Source organism: Dendrobates tinctorius, unplaced genomic scaffold (genome assembly GCF_039654945.1).
Source record: "Dendrobates tinctorius isolate UK_male_01 unplaced genomic scaffold, ASM3965494v1 ptg000065l, whole genome shotgun sequence".
In the NCBI taxonomy this organism is placed as follows: Eukaryota; Metazoa; Chordata; class Amphibia; order Anura; family Dendrobatidae; genus Dendrobates; species Dendrobates tinctorius.
Window position 1 is genome coordinate 27,807,480 of NW_027361733.1, and position 17,583 is coordinate 27,825,062.

Below are 17,583 nucleotides of genomic sequence, written 5' to 3' on the forward strand. Positions count from 1 at the left end.
GCACAATTTTGGTCGAGGGATGGTTTTTTAAGTAGTGGATGTATGATGGCATGCTTAAATGAGGAGGGAAAAATACCAGAAGAGAGAGAGAGGTTAAATATTTTAGTTAGGTGAGGGGTGACAGCAGGGGAAAGGGACTGGAGGAGATGTGACGGAAATGGGTCACTGGTGCAAGTAGTTGGGCGAGAAGATGCAAGGAGCCTGCTTACTTCTTCTTCTGTGACTGGTTCAAAATCAGAGAGTGAGTTAGATGCAGTGGGGGAGGGAGGACAGTGCATGGTATGAGGGGATTTGGAGATAATTTCCTGTCGGATCTGGTCAATTTTTTCTTTGAAGTAATTGGCCAGATCGTCAGCTCGGAGCTCAGTGGTTGGGGCCTGTACTCTTGGATTGAGTAGAGAATGAAAAGTGTCAAAGAGACGTTTCGGGTTATTGGACAGTGAGATGATGAGGGTGTTGAAATAGGTTTGTTTGGAGAGGTGAAGGGCAGTGTTGTATGTTCTAAGCATAAACTTAAAATGGATGAAATCTTCGTGTAGATTGGATTTTCTCCACAGATGTTCGGCGCAGCTGGAGCACCGCTGCAGGAAACGTGTTTGCACCGTGTGCCAGGGTTGTCGCCGTCTGCGTTGTGGTGTTCTATTTATAGGGGGTGCAAATTCATCCAGGGCAGTTTGAAGTGTTTCATTGTAATGCTTCAATGCAGAATCAGGACATGAGAGGGAGGAGATAGGGGCCAATGAAGACTGCAAGTTCTTCAGAAGTTTCTGGGTGTTAATGGCCTGTGTGTTTCTATAAGTCTGGACAGTGGGGGTGACCTGAACAGCCTGGCAGTTCTTTATAGAGAATGAAAGAAGATTGTGGTCAGAGAGCGGGAGAGGGGAGTTTGCAAAATCATCCACTGCACAAAGCCGAGAGAAGACCAAGTCGAGGGAGTTTCCGTCTTCATGCGTTGGAGAATTAGTAAGCTGCAAAAGGCCAAATGAGGAGGTTAGAGATAAAAGGTGAGTAGCAGATGGGGAGAGGGGAAGAGCAATGGGGATGTTGAAATCTCCCATGAGGAGGGTAGGGATGTCACAGGAGAGAAAATGTGGAAGCCAAGTGGCAAAATGATCCAGGAACTGATGGGAGGGGCCGGGAGGACGATATACCACCGCCACTCGCATGGAGAAGGGGGTGTAGAGTCTGACGGCATGGACCTCAAAAGAAGGGAAGACAAGTGAGGGTACTTGAGGGATAACCTGAAAGGTACATTTTGGTGATAGGAGCAGACCAACGCCTCCACCAGCTCTATTGTCTGATCTTGGGGTATGAGAGAAGTGTAGCCCCCCGTATGAAAGAGCAGCAGCAGCGGTAGTATCTGACTGCTGGATCCAGGTTTCAGTAAGAGCCAGAAGGTTAAGAGAATTAGAAAGGAAGAAGTCATGAATGAAGGAGAGTTTGTTACACACTGAGCGAGAATTCCAAAGTGCACAATTAAGAGAGACAGATGGCATGCAGGGAATATTAATAAGATTAGAGGGGTTTCTGAGTGTAGCAGTGGGGGGGTTTGACTTTCTATAACATGGGGGACCAGGGTTGGGAGCAATGTCTCCTGCAACTAGGAGAAGGAGGATAGAAAGAGTGAGCAGATGGTTAAGTGATTTGTGAGAGCGTCTCTGGTGTTGAATGGTGGGACTGGCTGGATCTGTGCAATTTAACAATGTGAAAAGAGCATGAGTGCTATACATAGGAGAGGAAAGGAGCGAGGGGCCAATATGGATGGAGTGTGGAGAGTTAATGCCAGGGCGGTGGATGTGTGTGAATGCAGCGGCCAGGATATAAATTACACAAATGCATATGGTATATATTTGTTGTACTCCAAATGTACAGAGAGTAGATGTATATAAATGTCTTACCTGTCTAACTGCCATGTTATAACTGCCAATAGTACTTCGATTACATGTGCATAAATGCCACCCCTGCATAAATGCTCCCCCTAGCTAGGTCTGAATATATAGGAGGTTAAGGCTAAGTTTTTTTTTTTTTTTTTTGGCTCTCTCTTCTCGTTAATCAATCACACTAAATTGAGACACCAGGACCCAATAAAATGTTGTGGTCAAATAAACACATGTCCAGCACTACAGGGATCATAAAGCACTTTGAAAAGTTTCTTGACCTCACAACATAAGGGGACAAGCAGAGTAAGTTGAAATAACTATATACCAGATATAAGCTTGCAGAGTTGAAAACACATAGATAGCATTCAGGATTAACTGCTTGCTGACATTGAATGGAGACACAGGAGTGGATTCAGAGCAGAGATTGGAAAAGCTGGTTACCAGATATAAGCTTGCAGAGTTGAAAACACATAGATAGCATTCAGGATTAACTGCTTCATCATATACAGGCCCCAGTCACCCCCCCTTCATCATATACAGGCCCCAGTCACCCCCCCTTCATCATATACAGGCCCCAGTCACCCCCCCTTCATTGTGTACAGCCCCCACTCACCCCCTCCCCCATTTAATTCATTTTATAAATAAAAAAAGTTCCCCATACTTACCTCACAGCCGGCTCGCTCCCCAGCAGCGCATCTGCTTTCAGCATCCTCCGGGACATGTCGGCGCGTGCACGATGACGTCATCGCGCACGCCCGACATCTGACCCGGAAGTACAGCCGGAGGGAGCCGGAGCTGAGCAGCCGTCAAGGTGACGGCCGTGCACAGCTCCCGGCCCCTCATAGAATGTGACGCGGGCGGCTGTCTGCTGCTGGCGGCGTCACAGCACAGGGCACGGCCGGCCCTGTACAGGTGCTGGGGGAGCGGTCCGGGGGGCATTTGCCTCTCTGCCACCCGGCCCAGCCCGCCCCTGCCCCTGGGCCCCCAAAAAACCTTGGGCCCGGGGCGACCGCCCCATCCGCCCCTATTAAGATCCGCCATTGGCTGGCGGCGGTGCCGGGTATTGATGCGAGAGACTTGTGCAAGTTTCTCGCATTGTACTCGCAAGTCTGACCCCAGCCTAACTCTGAAACACTGCAGTGTTTCAGAGAAAGACATGGATTAATAGTCCTCAAGGACCGAGACACTTGGCAGAACAGAAGATTCCCAGTGGCTTCTCCTTGCCCTCTCCATATGAAGGACAGGTCACTCCCTACACAATGCTGCATTAGATATTTTCTTGTACATAGGGAGCAGTATTATAGTAGTTATATTCTTGTACATAGGGGCAGTATTATAGTAGTTATAGTCTTGTACATAGGGGGCAGTATTATAGTAGTTATATTCTTGTACATAGGGGGCAGTGTTATAGTAGTTATATTCTTGTTCATAGGGGACAGTATTATACTAGTTATATTCTTGTACATAGGGGCAGTATTATAGTAGTTATATTCTTATACATAGGGGGTAGTGTTATAGTAGTTATATTCTTGTTCATAGGGGGCAGTATTATAGTAGTTATATTCCTGTACATAGGGGGCAGTATTATAGTAGTTATATTCTTGTACATAGGGGGCAGTATTATAGTAGTTATATTCTTGTACATAGGGGCAGTATTATAGTAGTTATATTCTTGTACATAGGGGGCAGTATTATAGTAGTTATATTCTTGTACATAGGGGCAGTATTATAGTAGTTATATTCTTGTACATAGGGGCAGTATTATAGTAGTTATATTCTTGTACATAGTGGGCAGTATTATAATAGTTATATTCTTGCACATAGTAGTATTATACTAGTTATTTTCTTGTACATAGGAGGCAGTATTATAGTAGCTATATTCTTGTACATAGGGGCAGTATTATAGTAGTTATATTCTTGTACATAGGGGCAGTATTATAGTAGTTATATTCTTGTACATAGGGTAGAGTATTATAATAGTTATATTCTTATACATAGGGACAGTATTATAGTAGTTATATTCTTGTACATAGGGGGCAGTATTATAGTAGTTATATTCTTGTACATAGGGGCAGTATTATAGTAGTTATATTCTTGTACATAGGGGCAGTATTATAGTAGTTATATTCTTGTACATAGGGTGGAGTATTATAATAGTTATATTCTTATGCATAGGGACAGTATTATAGTAGTTATATTCTTGGACATAGGGGGCAGTATTATAGTAGTTATATTCTTATACATAGGGGTAGTATTATAGTAGTTATATTCGTGTACATAGGAGGGCAGTATTATAGTAGTTATATTCTTGTACATGGGGTGGTATAATATTAGTTACACACATTGTCAAAATTGTTGGCACCCCTCATTTAATGACAGAAAAACCCACAATGGTCACAGAAATAACTTGAATCTGACAAAAGTAATAATAAATCAAAAATCTATGAAAATGAACAAATGAAAGTCAGACATTGCTTTTCAACCATGCTTCCACAGAATTAAAAAAAAAATAAAACTCATGAAATAGCCCTGGATATTCTGTCATTAAACGAGGGGTACCAATAATTTTGACCACGTGTGTATATTCTGGATAGAAGGAAGTATAATAGTAGCTATATCATTGTACATGGTAATAGTATTATATTAGCTGTATTCTTGTACATAGAATAGATGTCACTCTTCATCCCAATACGCTCAATCAATAGAGGGCAACAAAAAAGAGATGAGTAAAAAAAAAAAATAAAAGTAAAAAATAGTGTAAAATATTTACTTTGGGAATGTTTATGGTATATTTATATGGTTATTCCCCAAAAAGAAGTTATAAAGGTTAACTAACTGATGATAGTCCGACCACTGAGACCCCCAGGAATCCCAAGATCAGGGCTCTGCAGCTCTAGTGATTGCTATGGCACTGCTGTAAGTAGCTGAAGGCTGTATTCGACAGTCCTTTGGCCAAGGAATGGAGCGGAGGTCAAGCATGCGCACCTCCACTCTATTCAGGATGGGTCGCATGAGCTCCATTCTTTGGATTCCAGAGTAGGATCTCAGGATCATTGTGGGCCTAGGGGATGGATCCCTCAGCGATCAGCACGTTATCCTACATCCAATGGATAGGCAGTAGCTTGATTTTTTTGGGAGTAATCCTTTAATGCTATTATGTTTCTACTTGGAGTTTCCTTTTAAGTTGTTTGTAAATGTTTTAGTAGTGCCATCTAGCAATATACTGATTATGATCTGTGTTAAGCACTTCCCAGGCTGTTTCTCTGTTCTACAAACTGTAACAAGTTATTAAAAAAAGAAGAGCAGATCTTTATCTCTGCAGTGGTCAGATTACATCTCCGCATTTCCTCTTTTTCCTTCCTGGATGTGTTGTGCTAAATAACGGACCCATGTTCAAAGTTTCATCTGTATTTTAATTAAGTATTCAGGATTTGGGGTGGTCGCTTATCTGCTATCCCGGCTGGGATTTGCACATTTTGCTAACGCCATGGATAATGGTCAACAACTAGCTGTTGTCATACAGGTGTAAGACAGAAGTGATCATCTGACTAGTTACTATGACGTAGAGCAGAGAAGGTTCACCACGACCATCTCCACTGATCCTGGCCTCTTTCCCTTGACAGAATACCAGTGCTGTAAGTGGCACGCTTTACATTGCCCTTGGCATGCTGTCTGCAAAAACTATGCATGGAGCCTTTTAATTGAAAGGAGAATACTTTTTAGTTATTTTCTGACGTGTCATTATTGGTTTGTGAGCTAGGACCTTCTACTGAGTTCCAGAATAAAGGGAACATAAAGCCATGCAAAGACCCTGAGACATTACATTGCCTGTGGTCCCAACATTTTCTAGCATCTACATCAAGGGCACACTTTTTTTTCCCATCTAAGGACTACATTGCTGGATTGGACCATCCCCAAGGATGGTCCAATAAAACTTTAAGGGGTATTCCCTTTTGAGACACATTGACATTGTATGCCATAAACATCGGGTAAGCTTTCAATTTCTTAAATATTTGGTGGGCCCGTGTTTTCCTTTTTGGAACACTAATAAAATGAGTCAAAGTGACCTCCCACAAGTGCAACTACCACTTTTGTAGTTTGTGTATTACCACGTGCACCATTCCTTTTTCTCTCTAGAGCACCAAATATAAAAGAGGTCCCAAATGTTGGTGCGCCAGATCTCACTGGGGGACGCACAGATCGGAATCATGGGACACAAAGTCGCCGCTGCGTCGGTTATGTACCACCCGATATACATCATTGTCGATGTTCAGTGCCAATACTGAAGAGGTTCAGACTGAGCAACACATTTCTGTCATTCTGGGAATGAGCAGGGGGTCTCCACTAATGTAATCTTAATTAAAGGTGTTGTCCGCTTTAACTTAACAAGAAAAGCAGGTACCTGCCCTCCCCAGTTCTAGCTGCAGCTCTAGGTCCCCGTCCATCTTAGTGTTTTGGCTGCATTAGTGGCATGACATCAACAGCTCCCATCACTGCTGCAGACAATCACTGAGCTCAGCTCATGTAGAAGGCATTAGCACCTGCTGCATTTCATATATTTGGGATCTACATTTTTAAGTGAAAACCCCCTTTAAGCCAGAGATTTGCATGTCAAAATAGTCATTTGCGTATGGAAATCTGATACAGTGTTTCAGCCAGGTGCCTTGTGGACACTTTGGATACTTTTGTGGTTTTCTTTGATCACAAAGCCATAACTGTATTGTCACTGATGTAAAGGTTGCACACACGGCCTGCACTAGGAACATGGTAGCTCATTATGGAAATTTTTTAGTATCTAGTTAAACAAATGAAAGAACAAAGGGTCCACACAGTTGCTTTACTTTCATGGCTTTTGAGGGAACACGCAAAGGTAGATTATTAGATTGGGAAATTGATAGTGTAAGAGGAAATCTGGAATTAATCAAAAATGCAATTTATCACTCATCTCAAAATTACACTTGGAACCTGGAATACATATGTTGGGGGTTCTTTTGTCCAACGAACGAGCACCTCGATATGGTTAGCCTTGTTATCTACACAAGAGCAGAGATCAAGATAAGTTAGAGCTTTGTCATTTCAGTAGTTGCAGTGACAAACTTTTCTCGCCTTTTGCATAAGCCGCCATAGACGGTCACTCACTGGTGAGCGAAATCTTGTTCCCTCACAGACTGGCCCAATATTACGACTCTGGTGCCTCAATGCAAAATCTGTAACATCTCCCATTACAAACTAACTACTGCCGTTTACAATACAGGTGTTTCGTTATTTGGCTGGTAGGGCTTTGGGTCCCCTTAGACACCAAGTATCAGGTGTAATTGCCATCTCTGCACCCCCAAAGCTATGCTCGCTGTAGCTGCTAGACAGACACACACACTTTGAAGGCCACTGGTATGGAGAAAAAAGGCAGCAATCACAGTGGCTTATTCATAGTAGGATCACAAGCCACACTAATACCCGTCTAACTTTTGCCCAGAGTTACTCTTTAATCGGACAGCAAAGGAACAAAACCATAACTTAGTGATTCCTACCTTCCCTGCCGTTACCCACCAGTTTTGTAGGTTTGATTTTTGCCTCTTAATACTCAAGACTGCAGAACACCAGCTAATTCGACAAACGTCTACAGACTGGTATAGAAGTTAACTATCCTCATATTTATGGTGTCTTGAATTCATTTAAAGTACATGTATGTCCCCAAATGACCACATAGAAGGCCTAAAGTGCCCGACCCCTAAGTCACCAACAAACATATTTCAGTGCATTCCTACAACGCGAGTTAAGACAAAGATGTGCCTACCTGAACGGATTGCAGGGCATGGGCAATGTTGGAGGATGATGGCTTCCGAGCAGACACAAGATTAGGCAGTATCGGCTGAAAACCCACAGCTTGCTGTATGAGTGGCAAGGGTTAATGATTGCAGCACAGGGGGCAGGGTACCCAATTTTTATTCCACTTCCTCCTTCTGGCTTTATGTTTCTCTAGTTTCATAGATCAGACACCTCAGCCAGTCATCCAGCCATGTGCCCAATCAGCTTTTTTTGGTTCCTGCACTTATTGCAAAATTCATAAATGGTTATTTCTGCAGCAACAGCAAAAAAGCCTAAAAGTTATTCAGCACCAAACCCAATAGAGGCAGTACCCCACATTCTATATAATTTCACAATAATGTCGCTGGCTTGTACAGACTGGACAGGCTGCATTATCAGTGAGATATTAAAGAGCAATTCTAGTTACACATGAAAACTGTCCTGTTATCATAGTTATATTTTTTTCCATAATAATTCCATAATACATTCTTGTTCATAGGGGACAGTATTATACTAGTTATATTCTTGTACGTAGGGGCAGTATTATAGTAGTTATATTCTTGTACGTAGGGGCAGTATTAAAGTAGTTATATTCTTAAACACAGGGGCAGTATTATAGTAGTTATATTCTTGTACATAGGGGCAGTATTATAGTAGTTATGTTCTTGTACATAGGGGGCAGTATTATAGTAGTTATGTTCTTGTACATAGGGGGCAGTATTATAATAGTTATATTCTTAAACATAGGGACAATATTATATTTGATATATTCTTGTACAAAGGGGACAGTATTATTATTTATTGTTATAGCGCCATTTATTCCATGGCACTTTACATGTGAGGAGGGGTATACATAATAAAAACAAGTACAATAATGTTAAACAATACAAGTCATAACTGGTACAGGAGGAGAGAGGACCCTGCCCGCGAAGGCTTACAATCTACAAGGGATGGGTGAGAATACAGTAGGCGAGGGTAGAGCTGGTCATGCAGCGGTTTGGTGGATCGGTGGTTACTGCAGGTTGTAGGCTTGTCGGAAGAGGTAGGTCTTCAGGCTCTTTTTGAAGGTTTAGATGGTAGGTGAGAGTCTGATATGTTGTGGTAGAGAGTTCCAGAGTAGGGGTGATGCACGAGAGAAATCTTGTATGCGATTGTGGGAAGAGGAGATAAGAGGGGAGTAGAGAAGGAGATCTTGTGAGGATCGGAGGTTGCGTGCAGGAAAGTACCGGGAGACGAGGTCACAGATGTATGGAGGAGACAGGTTGTGGATGGCTTTGTATGTCATGGTTAGGGTTTTGTACTGGAGTCTCTGGGCAACGGGGAGCCAGTGAAGGGATTGACAGAGGGGAGAAGCTGGGGAATAGCGGGGGGACAGGTGGATTAGTCAGGCAGCAGAGTTTAGAATAGATTGGAGGGGTGCTAGAGTGTTCGAGGGGAGGCCATAGAGCAGGAGGTTGCAGTAGTCAAGATGAGAGATGATGAGGGCATGGACTAGGGTTTTTGCAGATTTTTGGTTGAGGAATGAACGTATTCGTGAAATATTTTTGAGTTTAAGTCGGCAGGAAGTGGAAAGGGCTTGGATATGTGGTTTGAAGGAGAGATCAGCGTCAAGGATTACCCCGAGGCAGCGAGCTTGTGGGATTGGGGAGAGTGGGCAGCCATTTACTGTAATGGATAGGTTCGTTGGGGGGGGTCACGTGAGATGGGGGAAATATGATGAATTCCGTTTTGTCCATGTTAAATTTCAGAAATCTAGCGGAGAAGAAGGATGAAATAGTGGACAGACATTGAGGGATTCTGGTTAGTAGGGAGGTGATATCTGGTCCAGAGATGTAGATCTGCGTGTCATCAGCATAGAGATGATACTGAAAGCCATGAGATTCTATGAGCTGTCCCAGGCCAAAGGTGTAAATGGAGAAGAGCAGGGGTCCTAGGACTGAACCTTGTGGGACTCTGACAGATAGGGGGCGAGGTGAGGAGGTGGTGTGTGAGTGGGAGATGCTGAATGTCTGGTCTGTTAGGTATGATGAGATCCAGGATAGGATCAGTATTATATATACAGTATTATAGTAGTTATATTTTTGCACATCAGGGTAGTATTACAAAAGATAGATTCTTGCACGTAGGGGGAATATTATAGCAGTTATATTCCTGTACATAGGAGGCAGTATTATAGTAGTTAGATTCCTGTACATAGGGCAGTATTATAGTAGTTATATTTATATACATAATGGCTGTATTATAGTAGTTATATTCTTATAGATAATAATATTATAGTAGTTACAGTATTGCACATAGGGGCAGTAATATAGTATTTATGTACACTAGTTATTTTCTTGTTTTATTAAAGTAGTTTTTAACCAAATTGCAAAATTATAAAAGTTATATATTTATCCGTGTTAGTATTTTAGTAATGAACTTATTGTACATAGTAGGCAATATTCTAGTAGTTATTTTCTTATTTATAGATGGTAGTAATAAGAGTTTTCTTAAACACTGTTTTAATTGTATTTTCAATTCAGCATAAGAAAAATAGAGTTCAATCAATGTGGTTCAAATAAAGATGTGAGACACACATGAATAGTGAGTAACATTATGGGTAATTCATCATTCATTGTTATTAGCAGGCAAGCCTACCATATGAAAAGATCAGATACCAAGCGACTGTTGGTGATAGAATAAAAAGTAATCATAGATTCCACTAGTCAAGAATATCGGCACATTTGCGTTTGGAGGCGCGGCAGGGGGCGGAGCTTCACGGCAAGCGTCCGCTGCGCCTCCAAACGCAAATGTTAAGCCAGCCTTCGGTAAATCAAAAGGCAAGTCTCCACTGTTGGCTTTCCTGACCTTCACATTCTCCAGATCTTAATCTTACAGTACATATCTTGGACAAGCTAGAACGGCTGAACAGAGCATGTCCGTACCTCCGTTCAATATGTGGCAAGTGGAAAAAGTTGTCCTGTCAAATGGGCCAATATTCTTGATTAGTGGAATCTATGATTACTTTTTATTCTATCCGGTCAGCTCCACCTATAGGCGCATGCCGCTGCATGCGGCCTGTGTACCCTATCTTTAGCATTGGGTACGCAGGCCGTGCGCAGGTATGCTTTTGCCACCACATGCGTCGTTTTGATGGTGCGGCTACCTACGCCGAACACAATGTGTTGCATTTTGGAGTGGTCTCCGCACCGTCAAAAGGACGCATGCGGCGGCAAAAGCATACCTGCGCATGGCCTGCGTACCCAATGCTAAAGATAGGGTACGCAGGCCACATGCAGCGGCATGCGCCCATAGGTGGAGCTGACCGGAGGAGGCGTGGCAGGGGGCGGAGCTTCATGGCGAGTGTCCGCTGTGCCTACAAGCGCAAATGTGAAACTAGCCTTGGGGGTTTGTTCAGATGAGTGCATTATATGGACATGTGCTGTCTGTGTTAACATCAGATGGCTCACGGAGCAATGTTATTCAATAGGGCTGTTCAGGTGAGAGTTTTTTCAAACAGAACGAGTGTGCACTAGTCTTCCATTTTTCAGATGAGACTCGCTTGTTCAAATCTATGGGTGGATCCCATATGGATCATTCGTATTGCATTTGTTTTTTAACATAGGAAATTATATTTGGTCATGTACATTTTATAAATAATTGATGTGTAAAACCAATGCCATAAGGATGAAAATAACGGAAGAAAATACAGATGAAAATTGTCAGTTTTGTTCTAGATGAAAAACAGACAATTTTTCCAATGCTCATCTGTATCTGGCTTCAGACAAGAGTGATAAAAATGTAGTCAGTCACATCTTGAAATTAAAGACATGATTAGATCCATGTATGGCATTGCGGATGGGTTAGGAGGCTTTTTTATGCACCTTTCTGGTCCATAAACCAGACCAGAAAAGTGCATACTGCGATTTATTTTCCACACAGGCTATCTAGGTTGCATCAAGGTTGTTCACTACCCAGAAAATCCCTTCTTACATGCAATAGGGTCCCATACACAATAAAAAAAATCTTACACTCACCTCCCACACAGGCGCCATTCCAGTTGTGGCTAATAGATTGCAGAACTCACATTTCCCTCAGATTAATGTGAGATGTCTGGAGGGAAGTGTGAAAACTGCAGCCCATCAGCGTCTGCTGCTATGCTACAGGAGCACTGCAGCCTAACAAGGTCCCGCGATCGCTGGGACATTGCTGGAATGGTATTGATGCAGAACATGAATATAAGGCTTTTTTATTTTAAACTGGTGGAATATATGATTTAAAAAGGATTTCCATGTAATGGACAACTCATTTAATACTGGTCAGTCTGTCATCTGCTACATGCAAAGACAGCACACTGATCGAAAATACGTTCATCTGATCGAAGCCTTAGATTAACTGCTTGGCTGTTGTTATATCCCAACTATTCTCACTATGAGGGCTCATACTCACTTGCGAGAGACTCGCACGATTCTCGTGAGAGTCTCTCGCATGAAAACCTGGCACTGCCGCCGGCACTCGGACCGGAGCGTGCAGTTACATGTATTTCTATGCAGCCGCACGCTCCGGTCCCAGTGCCGGCGGCAGAGCCAGGTTTTCATGCAAGAGACTCTCACGAGAATCGTGCGAGTCTCTCACAAGTGAGTATGAGCCCTGAGTTGTACATTCGGACATGGTAGTTTGGGTACTATGATTGCATTTCGATGCAATGTCTTTGGATGAGTGACGCCTGTTCATCAGAACAATTCTTAACATCCTCCTCTGACCGCATTTATTGACGAATTGCTTATGCCCACTGAATCCACTTTTGCTGGATGTTTTACCTCAATCATGCCTATATTGCTATAGTCTTGAAACCTAACAAAGTTTGCAGTTTTTGAGATACTAGCCCCAGCTAGTCTATCACCATGACCGTGCCTTGCTCAAAGACCTTCAGGATAGAAAGTTTCCAAGTAACTTTGGTAATCTCCATCCAAGAAAGAAGAGCTGGGCACTTGTGTGATGTCATCTCACCTTCAAGGAGCATAACTATCAGGGTAATGCAGGGTCTACACCTGTAATAACTGTCAGCTGTACGCTCATTTTCAATGGGGAAAGAAAAAGAAATTTCCAGAGACAATTGCACCATGAGATATTCCTTCTAATGTTGGCCTGTCATTGTACGGAGGAGACCTTTACATCACCTTAATAAGCCCCCTTCATTATTAGTTTGGCTGCCTGTTTAAAATTTGGGAGCCTGGTGTGGCCCAAATTAATTATTTTGTTGCGCCTGGTAAGTAGAAAAAAGGTTGGCCCTTTCAAAATAAAAATGCTCTTTTCTTGTGCTGGGTTAAGCCACCAAAGTCTAGGGAACTCCTGTTTCCTTCCCTTCCTTGTAGGCACTGAAGGTAAATTGACCCGTGGGGCTAGGACAATGATAAAAAAAAGTAAAAGGGGATTGGATTAAAAAACAGCTTAGACCTCTGCAGTGTTGGACTGGAGCACCTTGGGCCCAACAGAGAAAATTATTCTTGGGGCCCACTATGTAGCTACATAGAAATAAATACAAGACCACCAATTGTGCGGTAAAACGAGCTAATATCAGGGTATAGTATAAGGTAGTGCACGTCTTAATTATGTAGCAGGGGTTGGGGTAGCCTCCCTCATAGAATATAATGCAGCCCCCTCATAGGGTATAACGCAGCATCCACAAAATATAATGTTGCCCTCCCATAGAAAATAATGTAGCATCCTCATATGGTATAATGTAGCCCCCTTCATATAGTATAATGCAGCCCCTCCACAGAATATAATGTAGCTCCCCTTACAGTATAATGCAACCCCCTCATAAGGCATCCCCCCATAGAATATACTGTCACCCCCTCATAAAGCATAATGCAGCCCCCACCCTACAGAATATAATGCAGCCCCCCTCCACCCCGTCATTGTCCTCCTCATCACCACCTCCATCTTTGCCCATTCCACCACCTCTATCATTGCCTGCTCTCCCACCACCATTGATCTTTCCACCACAACCATCATTGCTTTCTCCTCCACCACTGCTCTCTCCATCACCCACATAGAATCTCCAGTACACACACAGCATCGCACCTCTCACACACACAAACAAAGCACTGCACCACATACACACACACGCACGCACGTAGACAAACACAGCACCACTCACCTCTCCGCACGTTCCCCGCAGTCACCCTACATCCAGGCAGCTTTCTCTCGGAAACAGCCATGCTGAATGACATCATCCAGCTGTGCTGTGTCAAACAAAGTGCTGGGCAGGAAGCAAGACGGCATCAGATCTCTCCCTGCCCGGCGATTGCCCTCAGGGTTAGCCGCCCTGAAGGGGCCCACCTCCAGGGCTCCGATGCAGCCGCACCAACTTTACATGCGGGCAGTGTTACGGGAAGCATGAATATTCATTTCTCTTTAGCAGTGGGGACAGGCTTGTCTCCAGCTGCTGCTCCGCTAGCACCGGGAGGGCCCCCCTGACTCAGGGGCCCCATAGCAGCTGGGTGTGCCGCTATTAGCAACACGCCACCGGCTGGGGGCCCCTGGAGCAGTGGGGGCTTTAGGCAGCTCCTGGCCAGTATGCCAGCAGGTGTCAGTACCTGGGCCCACTGGAGGATCCTCCGGTGGGCCAGTCCGACCCAGGGCCTCTGTGTCGTATAGAGACACTTGGACTCTGCAATTGCTTATTTATTTATTTTAGAAGGATCTGTATTAGATTTGTGGTAACATTATGTAAGTGTAAATGGCAGTAGCATGTTCCCTCGTTCCTCGGCCCCCGCTGTAGGAATATTCTCGGCAGTGGATATTTCGCTGCTCTTTAAATCATTTGCTATTTTAACAAGAATAGCTTTAAGTGTCCAGATAAGATTCATCCAATTATAGACAACTTCCTGCCGGCTGATTCCGGGAAAGCATACAGTGTAGTCTCTGAAGGAATCCGAGGAAGACTACACATAATAGGTCTAGAGCCTACAACTCAGAACATAACTTCACACATCAGGCGGCGAGATCAGAAAACAGTATCACACATGAAAGGCTTATGCTGACCATGCACATTAGATACCTGTTGGCTATATCTCCAGAGTGTGCATGTGTTTGAGCGTTCATGCATTATGGGTCGGAAGAAGGTAGTACACTGCTTCCAGGCTCATCCGGCGGCTGATTATCCCCAAGAAAAAAAAATCAGATTGTTGTTATCAAGCTGCCTGATCCTTATCTTCTCCGACATCTGTTGTAGGAAAGTCAGAATGCACCCATACACATCAGATGGTCATCTGCTACTGCCAACATACATTAAGACTGTGTGCACACGTAAGCGTTTTTTAAGCGTTTTTACCGGCAAAAATGCTTAAAAAACGAAGCATCCCATTCATTTTAATGAATTCTGCACTTTTTGTGCATATTGATGCGTTTTTTCTCGCGAAAAAAACGCATCACAGTAAAAAAACGCAGCATGATCATTAATTTTGCGAAAAAATCCGCATTTCTAGCTATTTTCTAGGAGACTGGGGACGCGCGGAAAAAAACGCATAAAAAACGCGCGTTTTCTGGGAAGGAGTCCGGTTTTCATGCAGAAATTTTCTGCATACGTGTGCACATAGCCTGAAAGTGACTTGTTTTTTTTCTGTTCATTTCACATCCCGGAGTGGTATTACTAATCCATATTGCAGGCCCATAGTAAAATACTTACCAGCTGTCATCTTCTTCTGTTCTCGGCGCTGCTCCGGTTGTCTTCTGATGTTTGCAACTGTCAATAATTCCTGGGTGACCTGGAGATCACTTCTCAATGTAAGTCTGAGAGCCAGAAAGTGGCCAGAATGAAGCTCTCATAGACTTACACTAGAAGCTTGGGATCATTAGCTGTGACATCTGGTGACTCAGGAGCTGCAGTCACAAGGATGGCGGAGTGGGATAGGAGTGGTGCTGGGAAGAGAAGAAGACGGCGGCTAGTAAGTATATTACCAGAGGAAGGGAATATGTGTTAGTAATACCATAATACATTTAAAAAAATCCTGGAGTGCTCCAATATGTATTCTTTAGGCCTCATTCAGACATCTGTGACTCACATACATGTTCTATTTGTGGTTTTTACAACTAGAACACATAGCCATTATAGTCTGTGACGCTGTTCACATGTCCGTGTTTTTTTTTTGTCCACAAAAACAACAAAGACTCGTCTGATTCTGTTCTGTTGCACATTGGAGTTGATGGTTCTCCAAAAAGCTCGGACAGCGCCCGGATACCATCTGTGTTGCATCTGAGGGTACGTGCACACGCTGCGGATTGATGCACGCGGATTTAGCAAAATCCACGGTTTATCTGCGGATTAGCCTGCGGTTTTGCCCTGCGGTTTATCACCTCTACAATGGAGGAGATGGCAAACCGCAGCAGAATCCACAGAAAGAATTGACATGTTAATTCTTTCTGCGGATTAGAAACTGCAGCAAAACGGCGTGGAAAAATCCGCACCCTCTGCACTGCGGTTTCCATTTCCCATAGGCTATAAAGGTACTGTACACCAAAAACCTCTGCGGATCCACAACAGAATCCGCAGCGTATGCACACACCCTAAGTGTAGTTTTCTTTTTCTGTTGCAGATGAGAGAAATGAATTCCACCCAAATAGTGAAAATAGAAATATGCAGCAACGTAAATGAAAATCAGATAAAAACAATTATTGAAATTATTCGGCATTTCTCACGCTCAAAATAAAACCTACTGATATCTACATGTGGCCTTAAAAACACAGCTTGTTAGTATCACACAAACTACGGGGAGATACACGATTGTGGATAAACTAGTTTAGCAGACAGTATCAAACATAATAAGCTCAGATACACCAGCTAACATGCACCATACCGCAGGCTCGCTCGACAGGCAGATGTTCCTGCAGTCTACACCGTAAACACACCCGTGGTTTTTACCAACAATTCTGGGTGCAGCTTTAAATGTGATTGGAGCACATCATAAGGAAAATTACATGATCATTCAGTACTAAAGGAAGTATATAAGCACACTACGTATCTCCAGGAGGACGAACCTAAGTTCTCCAAAACGGAAGAAGCTTCATGAAATGCTGTCATTTTTTTCCTGAAGCATCTTTAGCGGTTTTTTTTTGCTTTTTCCTAAACACTTTTACACCTTTTTTTTGCTTTTTTTTTTAAAAATGATTTTAGTAATGATTTTCCAGATTTTTTTTTAACTCTATTTAACAATGAAGAATCTGCTAGTGATGTTTCAATCGAAACCGCTGGTAAAACTATGAAAATGGCATTTTCTGGGCATCTTCTGAGCCTTCCCATTGGCTTCTATTATAAAGTATTGAGCGTCTTCAGAGTGGGAAACGCCAGAAGAATGGTCGGGTCACTTCTTTTAACCGCTTAGCGTCTTTGAAACCCTGAAGTTGTTTAAAAGACGTTCAAAAGCCTGAACATAAGAACTGAGAGCCGTTTTCATGTGGGCCTTGATATGTTCATTCTTTTGAGAGTTTTCTGGGTTCTTCTGCAGAATTGCCTGAAAAAGTCACTGGGGCCGATTCACCAAAGCTTCAACGCCACAAAAGTGTCGTAAAAGATTTGAAAAATTGCAAAATGTTTGTGTGACGATGAATCGCTTAACAATTTTTGCGATTTTTGGTGTTTTTATGCTAGTTTGGATAGTAAGGAACGTGGCCACGAGCGCCCATCAAATGTGTCGGTATTTTGTATGCCAGAAATGTTACTCCTGACTGGAGTAGCATTTCTGGCATGGCATACTTCACCAAGAAGGGCCGCCAAATTTATTAAGTGGCATGCGTCTCTTAATGAATTTGGCATCTTCTTCTTCGGTAAGACTAAAGGCCCCATCTCACATAGCGAGATCGCTGAAACGTCACCGATTTTGTGACGCAACAGCGACCTCACTACATGTGACACATA

At 43.1% G+C, this 17,583-nt stretch overlaps 1 protein-coding gene across 1 annotated transcript in view; it reads right to left on the reverse strand.

The window, feature by feature from the left end:
* RGS19 (regulator of G protein signaling 19) overlaps nucleotides 1–7,696 on the reverse strand; it is a 96,354-nt gene extending 88,658 nt beyond the window's left edge. Inside the window, exon 1 of the mRNA XM_073580856.1 lies at nucleotides 7,675–7,696. The gene's annotated coding sequence lies outside the window, so the exon portion shown is untranslated. The remainder of the gene's footprint in view (nucleotides 1–7,674) is intronic.
* Between the last annotated feature and the right edge of the window lie 9,887 nt (nucleotides 7,697–17,583).